This window comes from Pseudochaenichthys georgianus, chromosome 14 (assembly GCF_902827115.2).
Source record: "Pseudochaenichthys georgianus chromosome 14, fPseGeo1.2, whole genome shotgun sequence".
Lineage (NCBI taxonomy): Eukaryota > Metazoa > Chordata > Actinopteri > Perciformes > Channichthyidae > Pseudochaenichthys > Pseudochaenichthys georgianus.
The window spans coordinates 12914046-12938173 of NC_047516.1; the positions used below are offsets into that span (position 1 = coordinate 12914046).

General features: G+C 40.4%; 1 long non-coding RNA gene across 1 annotated transcript; it reads right to left on the reverse strand.

Moving 5' to 3' along the window:
- Positions 1 to 413: 413 nt before the first annotated feature.
- LOC139435070 (uncharacterized) lies at positions 414 to 22492 on the reverse strand. The gene is made up of 3 exons (XR_011644344.1): positions 21820 to 22492; positions 20583 to 20677; positions 414 to 1695 (listed from the first exon to the last, which is right to left on the reverse strand). It is a non-coding gene; the product is annotated as an uncharacterized lncRNA (long non-coding RNA).
- Between the last annotated feature and the right edge of the window lie 1636 nt (positions 22493 to 24128).

The window sequence follows — 24128 nt, forward strand, 5'->3', positions numbered from 1 at the left end:
CATGTATATTCTCTAACTCTTGCAATAGATCTAACCTGTGCGTGGGTGTGCACATGCTCGGGTTAGTAATTCATTTTCATTTAGAAAGAAATTACATTTATGCAGTGTTTGTAGTAATTAGCATATTTTCCATGTGTGAAGTAACTGTGCTCCTCGGGCAATTACATCAAGCTCCACATTTATTTTACATATGGGACAATATTGCATTGATTTCATGGAAAGGCACCGCTTTCGCAGCCACAAAGCTCCAAGCGGGGGTGATACCAGTCAGCTGAGATGTAACAGAAACATGAACAGTGATGACGCAGGTGGGAGCCTTAACTGTGTCAATGAAGCAGCATCTCATCTATTTTTAGTGTTTTCTTTAATATATGAGGGTATAAATACAAACAACAACGCACAGAAACCACCCTACAGGCAAACGTTTTTATTTGAGGATACAATTATCAGATTTATCAAGCTCTGTTGCTGGGGACGAAAACATTTAAAAAAACGTACAAGTGGAGGCCACCAGCTTGCAGAGCAGATGTTAGCTCCAACGCTGCATGATAAATTGACGATCATGGGATCATTAAAATAATAAAAATTCACATTGTCAAACTTGAACAGAAGTGCTTGATGAATTTATCCAAACATTTCTAAAAGTACAATGAAAAGGTTTAGCACATTGCAAGGCATATAATATGATAATCTGGTTTCAAACATTTAATAAAAGGTGTGATTTTGTGTGGGTTTAGCAGGAGAAACATTATTTTGAGAGCAGAAATAATGTTTTTGTTCATCTTTTGATGGACGCCTTTCCTGTTTATGCTCTACACCTGACATACAGTAACACTCAGCTCCCAGTGGCTGTGTGTGATGATACCAGCAGGGACCAAGAGGTTGAATACAAAGGTGTTGTGGTCACATTTGTATGAGTAACATCAACCCGGTCTGAATCACATCATATAAGGGTCAACATCACTCAGAAAAAAGCAGTTGTTAACCTAGATGCAGGACTTCTAAAGGAAGAATTAAATTGTACATTACTCATGCTCCAAAAACAGGCAACAGTCAAAAAACAGTCAGACAGATTAAACAGGCAAACACATTCAAAAGGAATCTGGCTAAAGGGCAACAGTCAGGTAGGCTGGCATGGGATAATGCAGGTAAATTCAAACTGGCAGAACAAATGATTGTAAATCTCGGGTCAAAGTATTATCTACAATCTATACCGTAAATGTTAAAATATACTGCACATCTTATCGGAAATTGTCGTTGCATCTCCAGTTACAGATAGTTATTGAATGCTTGAAAAATGCCCACTGGGATCCTTCTTTAAGCATTTCTGGATGAACACAGAAAGACCTTGAGTACCAGACCGATACCACCAAGGCAGTGCACCACTGAACACCACAGGAGATCCTTACTCCCCGTGTTCATCAGTCTGAGCAACACCTCTCACACTCTAATGGACACCAACAGGGATTATTATCATGGACTGTCTTCATATTCTTCCAACTCAGTCCAGTGCAGACAAAAAAGGACTACATCATCATCCTAGAAGTAATCGTGTATTGATAATGGGAAGTGAGAAGCGAATGGGTATAGTTGGAACAGCATGACGTCTGTAATGTGTAGAAGACTTATGGAAGGATCTACAATGGCTTCAGGGCTTGGGAGACCCCCGAGCGTGAACCAGCAGGATACAAGAGGCTAGAGGAAAGGAGAGAGACAAAAGAGGGAGGGAGCGTCGGACACAAAAAAATGAGATGACGCAGGCATGCCAACAATATATACAGATTATATTTAGTAACATTGATGCATCTTTATTTGTTTATTGCTAATCATTTATAAAATACAGACGTACACATATTACATCAAGATTGCTGCACTGTATTCAATCTTTGCACCATCATGTGTCATCTGCACCTCCTATGTTTTCGACATGCATATAATGTATATAGCTATATTCTTTGTTTACACTGAGCCAGGCACATCTAATCTTGATTTTCTTTATGCAAAGCATACTGATGCCTGGCTTATGTTTCTCCGAGAACATTTAGCATTTTAATGAAATGAGATTAGAGCAGTGGCTGCACTGCTCGCCAGACAGCTCACGACTTCCATTAATCAGAATACAGTTGTAAAGGCTGCCCTCCAACATTTGGGACATTTTGGTTCCCTTTATATTCATAATGTTTCAAGGACGTTTTTTCTTCAAGCATCATTAATTCTTGACTGTCAGCCATGGAGAAACTTTTTTCCCCACAGAGCTGGTCTTTAGTGTCTTGCTAAAGGCAACATAGTCATCAGAGAGTGGAGAACAGGGGGGTATACTACGAAGCAGGATTTTCGCTTAGCCGGCTAAATTCAGAGAAAACTCCGGCTTTCCGGTCCTACGAAGCTGGTTCTCTTTTTAGCAGGCTAGATCTCTATGGTAACTTATGCTTAGCGGCTAACCTGGTCGGGACCAGGGGGGTATACTGCGAAGCAGGATTTTCGCTTAGCCGGCTAAATTCAGGGAAAACTCCGGCTTTCCGGTCATCCGAAGCTGGTTCTCTTTTTAGCAGGCTAGATCTCCATGGTAATATATGCTAAGCAGCTAACCTGGTCGGGACCAGGTTAGGTTGCAGGCTAAGAGCTCAACTCAGTGAAAGCACCGCCTGCTGACCAATCAGAGCTCAGTGTGCGGAGTTTAAAGCGATCAAGTCATATTACAGGAGAAAGGAAATACAGAAAAACTGCCGTCGCAGGAAAGACGCCCGGCAAAAATCACCGACTGTGTGAACGTGAACATGAATAGAATATCACCTCCCATCTTCAGAGCAATCTGACTATTATAACATTAGCGTTAAGAAAGCTTACTTAAATATCTGCCACAACATAAGTAACCGGATCAGAGTAACATTAAGTACAGTCCGCGGCATATCACTTCATGTATTATATATTTTCTTATCTGAGTCAGCTGAGCCGTATCTGGCCGTGCAACACTCACAGTGTCACATACTGTATGCAGAAGTATTATTTTAAGCAACACATTAAGTTGACGAAACACTCGAGACAAATGTAATTAAAGTCAGATCGTGTTTTAGACGGGGCAGTGATATCATAAACCTGTTAATGTACGCATTCAAACACTTTTTCTGTTACCAGCTGTATTCACCTTGCAGGTGAATACAGGCTTTTATCCTGGATAAAGTGTTTAAGTCATGGATGTTTAAAGTTTAACTTCTTCATATGTCTAATATTATAGTTGACTTTTCATTCAGGAAGTATGACGCTGCGCTGTCAGTACGCTTGTCCATGTTTGTGATTGGTCGAATGCTCCAAATACCACCCCTTTCATGTGAACACGCACCTAACTAGATAGGACACGGCTGGCTTGAGCGATCCACTTGATAACCCGCGTCGTAGTACCGTTTAGCGAGAGCGCGTATGTTTTGGATTAGGCCAACCGGCTAACTCAAACATATCCAGGTTAGGTTGAACCAGCTTCGTAGTACAGGCCCCAGGTATTCAAATCAGAAAACACTCACATTGTACCAAGGTGAATCAAAACAGAGCAACCAGTTTGTTCTGCACCTCATCATCTCTCACGGCAGTGGCGGCTTCAAACCACACACCCATCCAAATGAGCAGTCTGTTCATGCCTCACACATTTCTTCCTTTCGAATTATTCATTAAAATGTGCTTATCTGTTCATTAATATTCTGAGAAGTGAAAGACCCCACCATGCGATTTATTCTCCTCTTATGTTGACTTTATTGATGGTGCTGGTGGTGGCAGGTAAAGATTTCAAACAAACTGTTACGTGCCGTAGTGTGTGTGTGGTCGTGTGTGTGTGTTTTCCTCTCTCTCCCTCTGATTGTCCCCAGGTGCAGCCTCTCCCCAGGTGCTCCTAATTAACAATCACGGCTTCCATATAGGACCGGAGGAGGACGGCAGTGAGGCCCCTTCTTTCTCTCCTTCTCGTCTGGCTGCATGTGTGCAGCATGTCTCTGTGTGAGACCCAGCTTGGTTGTGTGATGTTTATTGTAGTCTTGTGTTGTAATTTGGCTGGTGAGCCGCCTCACTTATGTTCTTATTAAAACCTCACTTAAACTCCTTGAGCATTGAGTTTCCTCTCCTTTTTCTCTCGTCCAGCTATCTTGTGTGTCGCTACTTCCCTTGGTACCCCTAGATCTACCAGGGAACGTAACATGGGGGCTCGTCCAATCTTTGAGACAAAGAGTGAGTATTTGGTTGTTGGTTAGTGTTATTGTGTTTGGTGGTGAGCAGTAGTGTATATAGGTGTAGAATTGGCTGTGATATTATTTACTGTTGAACAGCTTCCTCAGTTTAGACAGGGGAGTGTCTAGCTGGACTGAATCAGTCCTTCCTTCGGATACTCATTTTTTATTTTGCCTTTTTTATTTTCAGGGTAATCCTGGGTGGGGATTTATTCCCTGTTGGGGGCAGGCGATTCAGGGTTTCGGCCGCTGATGTTTGCCTTTAAAGTCACCTCGAGCCCGGCACGCTCCAGAAGATAGTTAGGTAAAGGTTGGTAGGCAGGATCTGGGGAAGTTTGTAAATAAATACATAATAATATTTGTAAGTAGCCGTTGCTAAAGATGGCTTTTGTGTTGGAGCAGTTTGTGGCCAGTCCTACTGTGGGTCAGCTAGACGGGTGCAGGAAGGTTGATTTGCGGTTTGTTGCTGACCATTATCATGTTTCTGTTTCCTCGGCTCTGGTAAAAAGTGAACTCAAGGCTACTTTGATAGCTGGACTAGTTGAACAGGGGGTTTTGAGGCGGCCTGTTTTAGTGGAATCTCCTGGCACGGTGGTTCAGAGTGCTACGAAACAGGCAAACATTTTCACCACACCTCAGTTTGACTCGTTTTCGGCAGGATCCTCACCTACGGGGTCTAAAGTAGATGCCAGGGTAAAAGTACGTATGGCTCGTCTCCAGTGTGAGAGGGAGGAGCGTGAGCGTGAGCGAGAGTTTCAGCTCAGGAGGGAGCTGGAGTTCAGGAAGTTGGAGGCAGACACTGCTGTCCGGATGCGTCAGCTAGAGCTCCAAGCAGCTGTGGTGGGTGATTCTGCAGTTACACCTTCTGGTCCTGCTGCCTCCTTTGATGTGAGCAGGCATATTAATTTGGTCCTTGTGTTTCGGGAATCAGAGGTGGAAGTCTATTTTGGTGCCTTTGAGCGCATTGCTGCGGCCCTGCACTGGCCAGAAGACGTGTGGGCTATTCTATTACAGTGCAAGCTAGTCGGCAAGGCTCAAGCGGCTTGCTCTTCTCTTTCTGTCGAGGATAGTTTGGAGTATGACGAGGTGAAAGGTGCTATTCTCAGGGCATATGAGCTTGTGCCTGAGGCCTACAGGCAGCGTTTTCGCGGCATAAAGAAAGCTGCTGGCCAAACATACGTGGACTTCGTGAGGGAGAAGAAAGTCCTCTTTGACAGGTGGTGTAGAGCGTGTAAAGCGGATGACATCGCTTCCGTATGTGAGCTGATGCTGTTGGAGGAGTTCAAAAACTGTGTACCGGAGCGTACGGTAGTCTACCTGAATGAGCAGAAAGTGACTACTCTTCAGCAGGCTGCCACTCTGGCAGACGAGTTTGCGCTGATACACAGGAGCGTTTTTTTTCAGCGGGATCCTCCTCAGCGGGACCCTCCTCAGCGGGACACTTATCGGAGAGCTCCTAATAATGATGTTCCCTGTGCCAGTGTTCCATTGTTAGGTCCCAGGATAGACAGAGCGTGTTATTTTTGTCTTGACCCAGGTCATATGATAGCAGACTGTGCAGCTTGGAAGAGGAAGCAGGCCACCACTATGGCGGATGAGGAAAGGCTTGAGCTTTTGGCTCAGAGCGATTCTCCTCATCGTTTTGGTTTCCGGAAAGCTCGTAACAGGCGTGCCACACATGCTCATTCTGCTGCTCTTCCAGGACCCAAGAAAAAGAGATTGTGTTTCTTTTGTCTTGATCCTGGTCATCTAGAGGCAGAGTGTGTAGCTCGGAAGGAGCAGGTGGCAGCTGCTCTGGAAAAGCCAAAAGCCCGGCACCCGGTTGCGATGCGACAGAGTGGTGAGTTGCAGTTAAGTTCTGCATCCGTCTGACAGTAGTGTGGGTGTTTCCGTCTCTGAAGCGGTTGGTGTGGACCTGGCTCAGAGCGATGTGGATCTGTGTTCAGTGAGTGTTGTGTGTGTTCCATGTGTTGCTCCGGTGTTGGCTGCTGGTGAGCAGTATAAGGTGTGTTTTATGGGGGGGAGTGTTACGTGCCGTAGTGTGTGTGTGTGTGGTCGTGTGTGTGTGTTTTCCTCTCTCTCCCTCTGATTGTCCCCAGGTGCAGCCTCTCCCCAGGTGCTCCTAATTAACAATCACGGCTTCCATATAGGACCAGAGGAGGACGGCAGTGAGGCCCCTTCTTTCTCTCCTTCTCGTCTGGCTGCATGTGTGCAGCATGTCTCTGTGTGAGACCCAGCTTGGTTGTGTGATGTTTATTGTAGTCTTGTGTTGTAATTTGGCTGGTGAGCCGCCTCACTTATGTTCTTATTAAAACCTCACTTAAACTCCTTGAGCATTGAGTTTCCTCTCCTTTTTCTCTCGTCCAGCTATCTTGTGTGTCGCTACTTCCCTTGGTACCCCTAGATCTACCAGGGAACGTAACACAAACAATATCAAATGTTTTTTTCTCATTGAGCATTCATCCCAGGCGAGTAATTTCTTCGCATTTTCGTGTTTTCAATTGTTTTCAATTCATGTAATTGGAAAAATTGCAGTGATGGCAAACACAATATTGAATACAATAACAAATGATTCTCCGACAGCAAACAGAAACACGCCAGTCAAATACTGTTTAAAATTCTAAAATGGTATTAAATTCAAATTTAAACAATACCAAAACATGAATGCAGCGACTGAAAGTTAATAAACCTCTACTGGAGTTTCTATTTGCATATTAGGATGAGCGTGTTTCTGTTTGAAATGCTGTCATATTATAAAGCTAAATCTATACTTGGCAGTATAGATTTTCTTCAACACAATTACTCCCTCGTTGCTTTTTAGAATAACACAGCATCTCTGCAGCTTCTTCTCAGTGGCCTCAGAGACAGAGGGAGGCAGTAGTTTAAATCACAGACTATTTAAAAACACAGGCACATCGCTGGCTGGCTGGAGCTTGGTTGCTGAATAGTTAGACAGATATTTTCCAATTCTTAAGTACTGACAACATGGAGCTTGGGAAGGAAGACAGAAGGACAGATAGAATAATAATGAGATAGAGAGAACACTGATCCTGAGGATGATTATGCCAACCAGCCAAACATGGGGAAAGTGCCTGTAATTAAGAAAATCTCATTTATATTTCATCACGCCAAATATAATATTGGTAATGCACTGTCTTAAAGCCCCACATCACAAGTCCTCCTATTATAGCAAGCCATAACTTGTATCTTGTGCAACATGTTATCCAACTGCTCAATCCTTTAAGATGACCAACTATAGGAAATCATCGTTAGCTTCAGCAGATCCACTTAATCAGAAGAATCTGGCAACGGAACGACCAGGGTTATAGTAATGCGCCTGAGGTCATTACATATTTAGATTTGGCAGATGAAAGGGCTTTTAACCTCAACATGAAGTCCACTGACACAACTGGTGGCTCTGACAGCAAAAGCAAATGCCTGTTCACAAGGTCAAGATGACACCCACACACTTCTCCACTTCTCGTTTTCCCACCACAAAGTCCATATGAGCCAACCCATGTATGGATCGTTGCACATGCGTCGGCAGCTAACAGGCCCGGCGCCAAGTGAATAAATCATCAAACAAGTGTACTTAAGGCGGAGGATGTTCCATTGACATGAAATGAAGTTTAGCCAGCATTGTTGAATAATTCTGCCACATGATGTTGAAATGATGTTCAATGGTCAGTTTTTTTTCTCTCTCGAGGTTACACTGCACTTGGCTGTTCCATTTCTTGCTTTTATGTGCATTTTATAGAGTGACCTTTTACCTTGCTATGTTTTTCCTGTACTAGAATACGTCCTACATGTTGTTTATTGGTTAAATACTACAAATAAACACATTTAAAGAAGCATTTAACATTTCACAAATTAATTGTTTATTGGCAAAACGGCAAAATGTTCTATAGAGTACTCTAATAATGCATTGTTAATGTAAAAATATTGATAATTCCCTTTGTGACATATAACACATATAGTATGACCTCGATTTAATACATTTCCTTCTAAATGTATTTACAAAAACTAAAATGTAGTCACCAAATGTAAAAATAATCCTGCCCATCAGGATTGTTTGCCCAATGTGCAGCTCAGACCTGGCCGAGACCCTGCCTTGTATCAATGTTGTTGTTTTTATTCCATATGTGCTAGGTCCCAACAAGATATCAGGTGTGTCATTGAGTACAGTTATGACATGTTGTCTTTAGAAACAGTTCTAAATAAATCATCTTTCTAGGCTGCCTGTAGCTTTTGAGATGCTTGAAAAATGCAATAAAAAAATGTATTCAAATGAATTAATAAGCAAAAGCCTACACCCTTGAGAATATCCCAGTTATGTTTCATGTTTAATTTCAGAGTGCAAAGAAGGAATCTTAACTCCCCATAACACAAATCGCTCAATTTATTCCAAAATCTTCACAGTCCTTTTACATAATTAACCCCAAAAATATCATTAATTATTTTCTTGATGTAGTATCTATGCCTGACAGACCTTTTTTGACATGTCTACCATAAAATGTTTTTGCATTTTAGCTACAATGGAAGGCAAATAGCGGGTCACTGGAGAATTCAACCAGGGACAACAATTTCCCCACTCATCTCACATGGGGTTAGAGCGAGGACAAATCCAGCAGGAGGGCACTGTGAGTTATGCTGCTGCGAAGTCACTGTGAGTTCATTTGCATATCTTTAGCTCATGTGGGCCTGACACTTTGAGGCAAAAGATGAATTACACTTTTACCAAAAGGGACTTGCAAATTGAAATCTGATTAAATACTTAAAAAAGTAAAGAAGGCTGTTTTAATGTGGAGCATAGCCAAAGGTCCACTGAAGACACATACACACAAGCTGTTAAATAAAGAATGTGTCAATTTGTCCTTGTCCCATGATGTGCTCCACTTTAAACACTTCCTCTTTTGATGCAAGACTGACAACATTTCTTTCATTTCGATGCCAGTGGATATGCACACAGTCAGAGAGTCAAAGCCACATAATGGCCGATGACAAACATCGTATGAATACCAAAATTTAACGATCTATGAGGTCAATTCTGTGAGTCAACATGTGTTAATGCTTCAGACCTCCCACACACAGTAATGGTATTTGTCACAAATTAAAACAACAATCCATTAGATTGTGTAAATGGATGTGTTCTGATTGAGATGTTAAACCATAGTAATAAAAACTTTTGACATCCTGTCACTGAAACTTTCTGATTCGTAATGGAATATATGTATTTTTGCCTGCATGAAACATGAAAGCGTCTTGCTCACAAAAGTGTAACTTTCTGCCTCAAGTCAAGAAAATGAATCATTAGCCATGAACTCTGCTCCTCATTTGGTCAAGTTCACGCCCCCCATGCTTGTCATTCTTCATGATGAGCCTCTGGCATCCTTAAAGCTGCCACAAATGCTGGAGAAGGGATTCTTCAAGAACACAAACTAACGCTGGTGTTGACCGTTGACCTTAACCTTGCTATTTTTACCACATCTTTAGTGACCTGTACGCCCTCGGCCACATACAAATCCACACTGATAACCGATTATGCAACCTATAAACGTCTTGTTTTTATAATCTGAAATGGTGGTATATTTCAAAATAAAACATCACTCTGGAATTATACAATCTAGTTGATAGAAAAATAGTATTCGTTTTATAAAGGCATGTCAATTGTGCTTGGTTTGACCTTGTGAAAGTAAATTATGATAAGACCATAAACTAATAGCTGTGATGCATGACGCAAATCTATACATTTTTATTTAATGAAATTACATCTCAGGCTTCATTGATGTAAAGCCACACATGGGATTGGCAGATCATAAATATAAAATGCAACTGAAGTCCATATGAATGCATGTACATAGTATTTGTGCAAAAGAAAGGCTGACTTAAAAGAAATGTAAGACAAGATATTGTTATGTATTAATGCCTCATGTGGTCTGAACAGATTGGGAACATTTAAGCTGTGTGGAGCACTGTAACGGCTGGGCTTTGAACCAACATGACTTACAGTAGCATGAATTCATGCATTTGGTTATGTGTGTGGCCTCATGGGAAACCCCTCACTTCTCCCCACTGAGCATCCTTCTTTATGCAGACCCTTGCTCCCTTTTAATTTTCCCAGCTTCCAAGCCTTTGAACCAAGTGTTTGTTCATTCATCAATATTTATTTCCCTTTACATCACTTTGATGGTGAAGCCCTTTAAATATTTAATTTAGTTCAGTGCCATTAAACAGTAATGCCTGAGTATTTAAATTCTAATGTACACATTATGGCACAGCCTGCATACAGCTGTGTGGGGATGACCTGGTTACTCTGCACCATGGTGGCCTTGTTTTTCTATTTTCTAGATTTGTCGGTTGTTGACTTATGTGAAGCTCTGAATTGAGTTGTTGTTGAGAGGTGCTATACAAATAAATGAGTCTTGTTGTCTTAAAGAACAAAGTCCTTCCACAGTCTAAGCTTCGTAGCCCTTTTTCATTATAGCAGTTTATCTTTTCCTCCATGTCCATGACATAACAATTAGTAAGGGATGGTTGTGTTGAAATTGATTTACCTCAGCAACTTCAGAACAAGAGGAAAAGTGTGTAGTTAAGACTGAATAAGAGAAGACTTCAAACAACTCCCAGATGACGCCAAGCACTACAGGACCGTGACCTGAAAACCTCCTCTGTACCAGGAAGACCTAATAAATACAATACATTTTTTATGGCTTTAACAATAGGCACATCTACTCTCACTCTTTCACTGCCTGTGCTACTACTTCTAAGGTTGTCCCGTATCTGTGTGTGTGGCTGTGTGTAGTTGTGTGAAAGTCCTGCATGAATACAATCTGTCTTTTACTTTCCCTGTTCCCCAATTACCAAAGGTAATTCTAAAACCCATGTGACCACATTGAACACATGTCCCATTAGCTCCCTGTTAGCCCCACTCACATCCCATCTCCTCTCCCTCTGTCAACAAGCTCCATCCTCTATTTTATTATTTGCCTTTAATCCATCACAGTAAACAGACACTGACTGAGGTCCTATGTCTTTAAAGACAATTATAATGAATACAATGCTGCTCAGGGGAGAGGAGCAAGAAGCCTTTCACAGGAGGACACTGCACACAATTACAGGGGGCTTATTTCACATCACAGTATCTTGTACTCTGTGACTCAAGTTGTGTTGTTTTGAATAATCTCTTGAGCTGGGAAGAATTTTGAGAAAAAAGCCTGCATTATAAACTATTGGTGTATATTTTGTAAGACAGACAGTTTTATTGAAAGAGGCTGCATTATGGGAAGTTTCAATTCTTTTGAAAGTGAATCTGCTGAAACACCCAAAGTTAGAAGTGTTTATAATGAAGCCATTTGTATTACAGGTCATGGTAATCTCACTATCATACTGTACGACTATATGTATGTTTTATGATTTCATTCAGAGGCATCAGCTGGCCATCTATTCAGTTCACTGGAGCTGATCTGATGGGACAGTAAAATGATGATATTGATTCAACAAAATCAATATCATTTTTAATGTGCTTAAATAAAATAACATGCCTATGTAAGCACATATGATAACGTATTATCATTTGGGCAAGGGGAATTAAACACACAAATCATTGAATTGATCTTTTCTCACATATGTGTGGATTTATGGGACACAGAATGACTTTCGTTATAAGAGACAGCACACAGAGTATTACCCATCTTATTTAATATCTGATTACAGGGGAAATGATTAAACAATATTTGAATTCATACAAAGGGTGCAACAGAAGAGTGAATCACCAGTAAAGAAATATGTGGATCCAATTAAAAGCACTGTACTCAAAAAGTGCTAACCATGTAGATCAAATGAAAAGCTAGTATATATACCATCTTATTACATCTAGATAACTACACATGATAATAGAAACAACCCAGGAGTTCCGAAACTAATTAATAGCAATACTTTTATAAACCAGAGCGAGCTAGTCTCAGACACTGGACACCTTTTTTTGTTTACAATCTGTTGAACAATCTACTGCTTATATAACATTTGTGTTATGACAAAACAAATCCAAGAAAGGTTGCCGTACCGGAAAGGTTTATTGTCAGCTTGGTTTTATTGCCATTTCCAAACTTTCAATGTCACCACTCAATAACAGTACAAGTCTTATCATTTCCAGCCATGTACACTGTGTTGTTATGGTCGGAAATAAATGATCTCTTATGTCACAGGCTTCTTTTGTGGTACACTTCTTTTAATTTCCTAGAGAAAATGTGTATCCTCATCCCCCGCTAGCATATAAATGTATTCGGATAATACATTTATGTATATGTTGCTCCTGTGGGGATTGTCCACAGTATACCGAATGTATGTAAGTCGCTTTGGATAAAAGCGTCTAACAAATGACATGTAATATAATATGTAATATCTATACCACACTACTTATGTATACCTCTCAGTTTTGACCTCAGTTACTGTAGGTGATCAAGGTTTCCTTCAGATGGGTTCTTCCTACTTTAATGTTATTTGATTGTAATTTGTATCCTCTTTGTACTTTGTGTGTGTTGCATAACAGCAGCAACAAGATGTTTCAGCCCTTAAAGTATACTTAATAGCTCAGTTTAACCAACCTATACTAATCTACAAGAGACAAAAACAATCAAGTCTGCTGATCCCAGGGCGGCGATATGTAACCGCATGATATAATGAACAATGTTAAACACAAAGGTAGACAAAAGAGTGTTCACTGGTAGGTATACGGAGGTGGAGAGAGGAGAGCCCGAGGGAGCTGAACTTATACTCCAGTACCAACCAGCCTGCAAATAAACCATGTTCAGTGAATAAACAATGCTGTGTTTTTATATCTTCCTTTACACTGACTTTACTTTTCTTTTTGAAGGTGATGAAACAAAATGAAGTGGTTGCTAGCATCCCTTAAACTGACTTGAGTGTGATTATCAAGGTGTGTGCATGTGTGTACTGTATGTGCGTGTGTATTTGTGCGTGTGTCATAATACTCAGATTATTGCGGCAGGCATTATTACACAGCTGTTAGAAACCTGTCCTCATTTAAAAATAGGAAGAACAACAATTATTTGAGCAGTTGGAATAAATAAAGTGGAAAGGGCTCATGAGTGGAGATGTGAGTATTTTTCTGTGTATGTGTGTGTGTGTGTGTGTGTGTGTGTGTGTGTGTGTGTGTGTGTGTGTGTGTGTGTGTGTGTGTGTGTGTGTGTGTGTGTGTGTGTGTGTGTGTGTGTGTGTGTGTGTGTGTGTGGTGTGTGTGTGTGTGTGTGTGTGTGTGTGTGTGTGTGTGTGTGTGTGTGTGTGTGTGTGTGTGTGTGTGTGTGTGTGTGTGTGTGTGTGTGTGTGTGTGTGTGTGTGTGTGTGTGTGTGTGTGTGTGTGTGTGTGTGTGTCCATCACTTCATTAATGAGCACCTTCCAGGCAGGTTGCTCTGATGAGGACTGGTGCTCTCCTTTGCACAGAGATGAGGAATGATGGTGGCAGCCCAAAGTCTAATTATAAAGTGAGCCTAACAAACCAGCCGTTCGTGTGTCTCTCACTGCTGAATGCCTCTGAGGAGTACATCCAGAATTGTCTGGTAATTTTCATTTTGTCTTTCATGTGTTGTGCTTCCTCAGTGAGGTGATGGTTGCTTTGTTTTGTGCCTCCTCCTCCACCTCCGCTCCCTGCTCCTACGTAATGGCTGCTCTCTCCGATGCAACCTCCCCCAGGTGACTTTTTTCCAAGAAGTACAGGTTGTCATGGTTATTAAACTATAGCAACCAGACCTTGAGATACCATACGATATACTCTAAACGTGATCTACTGCATGTGGGAGGAATTTTGCACATTTGAGAACTTAATATATTCTCATAAGCACTAAAGAAGATGCTGATAGTTGTTGGGGAAATAATTTCCAAGGCCCATAACTTTGACCCAGTGTATCAGTTCATACTGTCCTGACTGAGCACACGCACCTGTAACCTTGGCTGCTGTGCTCTCAGTGTTTTGTCTCCCTGTTCCTGCCTGTTGGCGTCAGCTGATAGAGGTGTTATGATTATATCTTGTTATGCACAATGTTGATTATTCTCTCTGAACTAGCTAAATACACTTGTTTTGTGAATTCTCCGGCCGAGGCTCCAAATAAACCATCAGTGTTTGACATCAGAGCTCCAGCTCTCCCCGTGTCTCCTTTTGAGTCGATGACTCCTCCTGCATTGCTACACAGAAGTTTCCCCCACAATAGTGTATCATCAGCAAAATCATCAGATCAGAACACATGGCCATCACAGACGAGGAGGTGATTTTTGTTTTAAGGTGTTAAAATGTAAAATAGTTACAATAGCACAAGATTATGAAACGTCTGATAACTCCAATATGGGCAGAATATCCTCTCAAATCTCAATTAAACTCTTGATGAGAGGAAAAAAGTCGCTCCCAGGTATAACTACCGTAATACAATGGTGGACAATTAGCTGAGTAATAATGATGATTATATGCTGCGTAGTTTCATCCAAGCAATCTGATGCCATTCATCTTAATTAGCCTAATGCTCATGGTAAAACACTCTCAATACTGATTAGGCCTCAATTTAATTCTTCACCCATGGTGCTATAGGGAAGTGATTCAAATGGAAGAAAATGTTTATACCATTTTAAGCACTTGGAAGAGACTTTAATACCTAGAGTAAACAGGTATGTACAAAAAGCTCCAAGTGTGGCTCAGCTAGACAGAAATGGTTTTACACTGGAATTGGTACTGGAACTTTTAAACAAAATTATAATAAAAAGGTGAGGTAAACATCCAAGGTCAATACTCCAATTACAAAATCAAGTACCAAGAGGGGGATAAACAGCACAAACTAAACTCCACACTAAAATTAAAAGGTTTTTCGATAATTAAGATAGCTTTAATAGAAGCTTGAAAGCCAAAAGGCGACACAAGTATCAGAGAGAGAAACTACAATTCAGAAAGATATTGCGTTTCCCAGACATTCCTACTGCTGCTCTGCTTGTCAAATGATTTTATTATATAATATCTTCCTTTTTTTTGTACTCAAGAGAGCTTTTGTGCAGAATATTTTGAAAGCAGCAGAGCTCCCTGTGTAACCACACTGCCCCCTATTGATGGAAAAGATCCACAGCATCATGCATGGTGCTCCTCTCCGCCTGCTGCCAACAGATAACCAGGACGCTTTGTGAGAAGACTGCTCTGTCATATTTCATAAAATGTCACCTATCAAACAGTTTCCTCTCACAAAGGAAAACGTGACACTTGCTCCACTAGGTTAAAAAGCACAGGGTGAGTGCTCATTAGAGGGGAAGAGAGTAAAGATTGGAAAATATATCCAAGGTCAAACAGAATTCTCAGGCTTCAGGCTCTAAGTAGTAAAACATGAAACTGCATTTGAGTTGTTTTAGTTGTGTAAAGATGATTTAAGAGAGTACTTGTGTTTGGTGTTATAGCTACCAATGAAAGAACTCCTCATGATGTAATTGTTGCTATAAAAAGAACATGAATAGATAAACGAAACAGACCCATGTATGCATGAAGGCACCTCTACAATTTCAGATTTTCACCAAAATATTACAGTTTATTGATACATTTATTTGAATTCCTTTTTACAGGAATTAATAAGAGGTGGGTTGGGGATGTAACCGTCCACTGTTTCATCTCCATTCATTATGCTCCATCAGACACACTGACTGTACAGAGTAATAAGACAACCTGCCACTTTTCCATTAAACAGACCATGACATTGATTGAGCAGCTGGCCCTGATGTTATTATCTCGATGTTTTCCACCTTCAGCGTACAACCTTTAATAATGACATAAAGGCGAAAGGAGAAAGGGAACACTGCGTTTTTGTTTAATTCAGACCCACTTTGTGATAATGGTCAAGCTACGGGTGTCTCTCCCTGCTCCCATCTATCCACCACTTTCTTTCTTCTCTAACCCTAACGATGTCAAGTCTCCCACTCTGGAAATTCTCTACTAAAGCTTTTCAAGACTGGCAGGGGTAAGATCTGACATCCGAAAGCCGGCCCCAGTGGGGTGCTTCAGACGAAGAGAAGAAAGAAGGAATTTTTTTTAAATAAATGAGCAGTGAATGGGTGCGCAGTTCACCATTTCATCTTGATATCACAGGGCTGATGAAGTGTAAAACATGACAGGGGTTAAGGGAAGCTGTTGAATGGTCAGCACCTCTCTTAACATCTGGCCTCTGTCTCCCTCCAGTGGCAGGAGGGTAGCTCCAACAGGATATTTATGGTCATGTCAGCTGGCAGGAAGGAAGACTCACTGCCTCTAAGGATTACTGTAGCTTTTTCATGGCCAACTGAACTTCCAGTCGCGCTGCCTGTATCTGCACTGTGAGTGGTCGATGGATAAGTGGAGAATACATAGTGAGGTCTGTTAGCCAGAAACCATCTGCTCATCTACTTTAATGGTTTTACTTGCGCCTATTTGCACAGTAGATGCTTATAGCTGAGCAGGATGGCTAAATATAAAAAAGACACTGTCCCTGTTACAATATGAAGTGTCAAAAAGACCAATTAATGTGGTTAAAAGTAGTATTGGCCCACTGATTACACTATCATTGTGTTAGTTGTGAAAATTGCTCCGTCTCTAAATCCCCAATTTCTGATTTATTGGACTATTGCAAACTAACTTTAAAATCCTTCTAAATTTGGTAGCATTAATGATTATAGTTCAATATCTAGCAGGCTACATGTTAATATACACCAAAATGCTGTTCAAACACAACATTTGAACATGAAATGGTGTTGGAAAAGGTAGTAGAGAAAAACATGACGGTCAATCTGACTGCATATGCTACAGCCCTGCTAATGGATCTACTGTATACAGCGGTTGATTAGTGCTTTAAGCTCAATGCTAATGTTAGCATGCCAACTTGCTTACAATGACAAACCAAACATGTTGATGTTCAGCAGGTATAATGTTTAAAGTGCTCCGCATGACAGCATGCTTGCATTTGCTGATTAGTACAAAGTATAGCTGTGGGCTGTGGCTGATGAAATTAAATTTCCAAAAGGAACCTATTGCACAAATCAAAAGTCTGAGCTCTTGATGACATTTAAGGGGACACCACAATTAATCTATAGCTGGATATAAATGTGTGTACATTTTACTGAAAACCCCTCTAATGACACTAGATTTAAAGGAAGGGGGGTACCCAAAGTTAAGTAGATTCATCCTCTCTGATTTCATGGCAAGCCATCCAATCTGATTTTTATTTTATAGAGACTCGGACAGTTTAAATACTTCACCATGTTCAATAATGGAGTATAATGTGACTTAGACAGTTTATTCTTCTCTATCTATCATCTACAGGGATGTGTACCATCAGTAGTGTGGACAGTACATAATGTTCAAACAGAGAATTCCTGAAAATCTGTACGTCAGTTTAGCTGATGCAAAGGCTACAATGCTTGAGAGGGGCCTCAAAAGATAAAAAGAAAAGAAAACCATTTCAGTTTGGTCCGACAGGCAGTGATCAAAGTCAGAGATTAGACATGTCTTTGGGAACATAATGTGCTCAGTCGAGTGCACAAAGCTTTCCTGACAGGACAAAGTTGGTTGTGGGTTGACATTGATTTACAGTGTGGTGCTGAACATTCTTTGGCTAAGAGGGTAGAGTGGAGACATAGGGGGGGTCTGCAGACACTTTTCAAACTCTTGTTAAACTGATCAGAGCCGACTGTGTTCAATCCATCACTGAGATATCAAGCTAAACATGTAGAAGCTCCTTCTCGGTTTCACACTTAGGATCCAGGAAGTTGAAGCCAGTGTTCCCCCGAGGCTCTGTGAGTGTTTTCATCTCTTGTACAAGCAGTCCAGCTGAGCTCCCTAGTAAATACTGTCGCACTGTATATGATTATATATGTATTTATTCTGAGTAATTCAAGCTAAATGTTTCATCTTTTACATTTGCATGCGTAGATTTTCTGATTTATCATTACCATTTCAAAAGACAATCATTGCTTAAGGGAATATTTATGCAGCACTTTATTTCTTTGGAAAATAGTTGCTTTTTATGCAAGGCCACCACAATTGTATACCATCATACTTATGGCTTTGACTGAGAATTTATAAATGTTCAATGTAACGAAGTCTTAGTTAATCAATCATTTAGTATGTTGCAACAATTGTTACATGGGGCCAAAACCATGATGTGCCTTTCTTTGACAAAGCTCCAACAAAAGCTCCAAAAGATTTACTTGCAAAAAAATGCAAGCTATTTGAAGCTGTGACCGGCAGGTTTTTCATATGTTTTACATATGAAATGCCAACAAATATTAATTAATTAATGCATAATGGACAACTAATATTAAAGCCAAATGCAAGGTCATCTTATCTCAAAGTCTTTCTCACCAGAAAGAGTAACAATTGTAAAAGATGTTATAAAACATATTATCATGAAAATTGAATAAAAACTTAGCCTTGGTTAGCTCTGTCCCTTTATCTGGTTTCTGGTTTGATTTAATTATTGATCTACTAATTTTCAATCCAACAGGGCTCCAAATAAGTGAAACTGTAAAACACTATAGAGAGATGTGCAGAGTGGATAGTTCACTTAACTCTGTTTTAAAGATTTACTTCATCACTGGCAACAGAATGTGGCTTGAGGCCGAGAGTCAAAGCAGGGTAGGAAAGTCTGAAAGTATTGCGAGACAGGCTAACACATTGTCAGTTTTGGTCTTATTATGGGATTTGTTGACAACAAGAAAAATATAGCAAATGGTCAGCCTCAGACTTGAATAGACATGTAAGGTAGGCCCATCCATTTTATCCCCCTCTACTGTAAGCACAGTATAATGCCCTCAGTGTGTGAAATGTTTTCCCTGGCTCCCATGGGCGTTACCAGTGGTTTGGTCTCGTAGTCACACAGACCCACCCAAAAAGCAACCTGGCCTAAGAAAAAATGAATATTAACAGTTTCCAGCTCTGTCACATTCACACTAGTATGACTGAGGGTAATGGAATGTAAACCCGCACACATATCTGTGCAAATACGCAAAACGTCTTGTCAGCAGAGGATACAGCATGATAAAGAGAATGACAGGGTTACTGTACGTGTGGTTTCAAGCCCACGGAATATGAGAATGACCTTTTGATTTATAAAATAAAAACTATTCTAATCTCACCCACAGAACACACAAAATGTACAAGTCAAACACAATCTGAATTGATATGGGACACCACTGTGTTCCCACTGCTACACTCTGTCAACATGCAGATATGCTGCTCACTGTGCCCGTCTTTCCTTATCAACATTCCTGTCGTGACCTTGGCTCTGACACACTGGTCAACTTTGTTTTTTTATCCGTCAGCTGTGTGAGGTGAGCCAGAGTTGAAAGCGAATAGTTTCTACCCATAGCTGACATCTGTTGACTGGGGTGAGGGGACATTTGTTGACTCTATATGCGGACAGAGAGCGTCTGGAGCTTAGGAAAATGTTTTTACTGAGGTCAAACAGAGGCTGAAACAATCTCTGTAATTTCATGTATGTTGTGATCTAAAAAGGTTTTTGCATGAGGCACAACCTACATCATGGTCAGAGAAACAACAACACTCCTGACATGTTTCTGGTACAGCAAAAATAACTGGTTGAAAATTCAAATGTAATCACACAATCACATGTGTTTCTGTCCATTCATCTCTATAACCAACAATAAATAAGGACAGACACTTTTTCAAGCCAGATTTCTACCTCAGCACACAGCATTTAGTATATTTTTATTTAAGCTTGATTCAGTCCTCCCCATCGAGTATCTGGTGCTGCTTTTCATGTTGCTTCTATAATATAATGTGTTTTGTTGTTTTATTGTGTCCTGTCTGGATGTGATATACTGCTTTAAAATATACCCTTTTTAATCTCAGATTTTGAACATCTAAATTATTTGTCTTCTTAATAAAGCAAAATTAGATATTAAAGTATTGTGCATCAGGTCATATTCTAAACATATTTTCTGGGAGCAAAAGAGAGAACAAGCTACTGCAGAAAAGGCTATTGAACAACAATAAGTAAGGATTGCAACATTTTCCAGTGTTGCAATCTCAGCCTTGGATTGGTTTTGTTATTCTGATGGTGGAACAGTTTGAGGATTAGTTTTATCATCAGTTGAGATGGCATTGAGATGTATTTATGTTTGTAACATTGTTGACATTTTGACACCAATATCCAGAAAGACTTTGTGCACTATGTCATCAAACTACAGTGCAAACAAAAATATTACGTTGGGATTGTGGAGCCTTGAAAATATGCATCTCTAGTACCACTTCAGTTAGGTAGGAAAAAAAGAGAATAAAAGCAAAATAAGTATAAAGAATTTTTTTCATAAGGTCCATGGTGTATTATTTGGAACATTACCTGAGTGTGTGTACCTGTTGGTAGTTCAAGTGCATCTGGTTCTGGTTCTTTGATAGCGATGTTGGTCGGCCAGTTATAGTCTCTTTCAGGAAGGGCTGAAGGCATAAGTGGATAATCGATTAGTTGATTACAACATTAACCATCTACTATTTATATCGTCAAAAAAATCAGGTGAGCATTTTCTAAGGCAAAAATGTTACCACTTTAACATTTAATGTTTTCTTTGTCTTCTGAGACAAAGAAAACTATAGCGCCAAAGATCGCAGGGGGAGCGCCAGGCCTCAGATGATTTGAGGCCAAATATCATATTTAGATTTTTTTTTTACATACAATTGTAACGCAATACATGATTGTCACTAAAAGCCTTGTCTCTACAATACAATAAAATATAAAAATTAATTGATTAATTAATTTGAATACAAATTCAAGTTAGTAGGCCTAGCTATTATAGGCAGGGGTGCACATAACTTTTTTTCCCTGGTTCTCAAAGGAGCACCTGGAGATGTTGCTTGGTGCTCATCCTTAAAATGAAATAAACCGTAACTTTTGAGGGGGTCTTGACTTTATTTGCCAGACACACGGCACTGAACACACATGCAGAGGTGAACACAGAACACACATGCAGAGGTGAACACAGAACACACATGCAGAGGTGAACACAGAACAACATTAGCACGACCACTAATCCTACAAACTGTCATCACTACCCTCCTGACTGTTCTCCTCACTGTCTTCCTCTCTGTCAGACATGGTAGCTGATGATGTAGGCCTACTACTTTCTCTCTGGTTGAGTCTGCGATTAGCTGCTTGCATCCACAAGTCAACAGCTGGTTTTGGTTATGTTCACATACTTATTTGATTACATCCACTTGTCTAAGATGACAGCTCTGTTGTCATCTTAGACAAGTGGATGTAATCAAATAAGTATGTGAACATAACCAATAACCTACCATAGCCATAACAAATTAATGTAACTTATTTTATTTTTGTTGTTCATATCCTATTTTACCTTAACATGTATTTATTTATGCATTTTTTTTTATCTTTCCAGTTTTAAAGGATATTTTTGGTTACTGTCCTATAGTATACATTGGAATGATTTCAAACCTGTTTATCCCAATAATTATAAAGGAGTGCCTTGAAAATATGTGTTTACATAAATTGTGATCAAAACGTTTGAGACCCACTGAGATAACTTAGACTAAAGTTAACTATCTAAACACTCAGAGTCCTTTACCTCACTGAGCTGTAGACATCAGCCTCTCAGTCTGACTGGAGAGGACTCTCCCTCCACATTAGTGTAGAAACATCTTCTTCTTCTTATATCCGTTAGAGCAGCAAGCACCAGATCCTAATAACAACAGCGCCGGAACCGGTGCACCCTCCCTCGCTCCCACGCTCACTCGCATTTTGGCTGTGAGCTGCGGGCGCCAGATAAGCCAACATCCCCCATTTTCATCACTTACAGCGCGCATTGTACAGGGCGAATGAAACGGCTTTTCTGGATAAACGCATTTTTAAAACATAGTCATTGTCCATGCCGGTTTCAGTTGGATTATTTGTCACAGTTGCTCCGATGAGATCGGTCTCCTCCATTTTGTAGATTATTTACGATTTTTGAATCCACATAAACACATCGGCGAAATCCGGTTTACTTTGAGCATGTGTTTTAAACAGTTTAATCCCTTTGTGAATTGTTTCCACTTGCGCCGTCCTTTGATTTCTGCATACAGCGGGAATCCAAATGAATTAATAATGAGTCCAATAACCATCAAAGTCACTCCAATAGTGCTCCTTAATTACGCCTTCATCCTCCTTTAACAAAATACTTCACATTCATCCAGTTTGTGACAGTAGTTGTAGCATTTTTGAGACTTTTAAACTTTATTACCGCTGTTCCCCCCCTTCTCTGTGTGTGTGTGTGTGTGTGTGTGTGTGTGTGTGTGTGTGTGTGTGTGTGTGTGTGTGTGTGTGTGTGTGTGTGTGTGTGTGTGTGTGTGTGTGTGTGTGTGTGTGTGTGTGTGTGTGTGTGTGCGTGTGCGCGCGTGGGGGGGGGCGGGGGCGCATCTTCCAACAGGAGTCATTTGGGGGGGCTCTTGGGGGAAAAGGTTGGGAACCCCTGTATTAGGCTATCTTTAAAGCTGCTGTTTTAATGTGAAAACAATGAAAAGTAAAGTAGGCCTATACAAACAAAAAATAGACTCCCAGAAATGACCCATTTCATCTGGAATATCATAGGGCAGATTTAACTCCCTCTGTTAGTCATAAATAAAAAGAAACCCATCAGACAGCCTGAGAGAGAGAGAGCTGCTGCTGGACACAGTCTGTCTCTCAGGATTCATTCACAGAGAGAGGATGAACCTAGAGTTACACTTTTCACTACCTTAACAAATATATTGTTGGGTTACACACTATAGAAATCTTCCATTTTCAGTTAAAGCTCGACCATTTTGTGTGAGGGGTCCCGTATGTCTGACCTACTAACACATTTCTGTTTAATAGATGGAGTGACGTCACGGAGGGGCGGAGTCACGAGCGTTCAAAACACAGCTTGGCCTCAATCCTGTCTGATTCTTTTGCTTCCTGCCTAATTTTTGCGCTTATTTTCTCCTCTCACCAGTTATGTAAAGTACTTCGCGCTTTGTAGCCTTTATTTTATATTCATTTTTTATATAATGAGGCTGCTTTCCGTATATTCACCAAAAAACAGGTATTTCTCCCCCGGGATAGATTTCTCAAACAGCAGCCTACTGTTTGTTTGTTTGTTTGTTTGTTTGTTTGTTTGTTGCTTTCAAGGAATATGGACTAATTGAGAAACCGTATAAATGTACCTGCCGTCGAGGGGATATCCTGCGTTTGTAATCGAAGAGGTAAGACTGATCAAAAGGTGGAAGACAAATGTTTTCTGGCCACAACTGTTCAAGGGTCCGCAGCAGCTGCAGCTCATTATCCCGCCTGGATACCTTTATCCTGTGTGTGTACAATCCCTCAGCGGACTAAAGTCACACATATTTAAACATTTTGTATGAAGTCTAGTTTTTCAATCCTGTGCTTCCAGCCTTCATAGACTGAATGGCGATGTTGTTGTGCAAACAGCGATTTCCTGCTGCATACTTGACTCTTTGAGCAGAGAGCGGTATTTCTGTTTACCATATTACTAAGGCGGCCAGAACTGATGCTTTATGCACAATAGGAATTCTCTAACATTCTTTAAAAATGTCCCAAACTTAAAGCTGCTCTTCATACTCTCGTGTTTAGCTACATTTGTGTAGTAAGGAACATTTCTGTATATTGAATCCTTTGTTGTCCTCAGTTGTGGGATGTAACTAAGTACTTTCACTCAGTACTGTACTTACTAAACATTATGTCCACTTTGGCTACATTATAGCTTACTTCTACTCCTGTACATCTCAGAGGGAAACCCTGAGATTTGACCTTCAGTAAATTAACTTGACTGCCATTGTTCACTTGTCACTCTCAGATTGATTTATTAAGAGACAAATATAGTAGTGTAGTTTAAGTTAGCTCCACCTTGACCATCTGCAA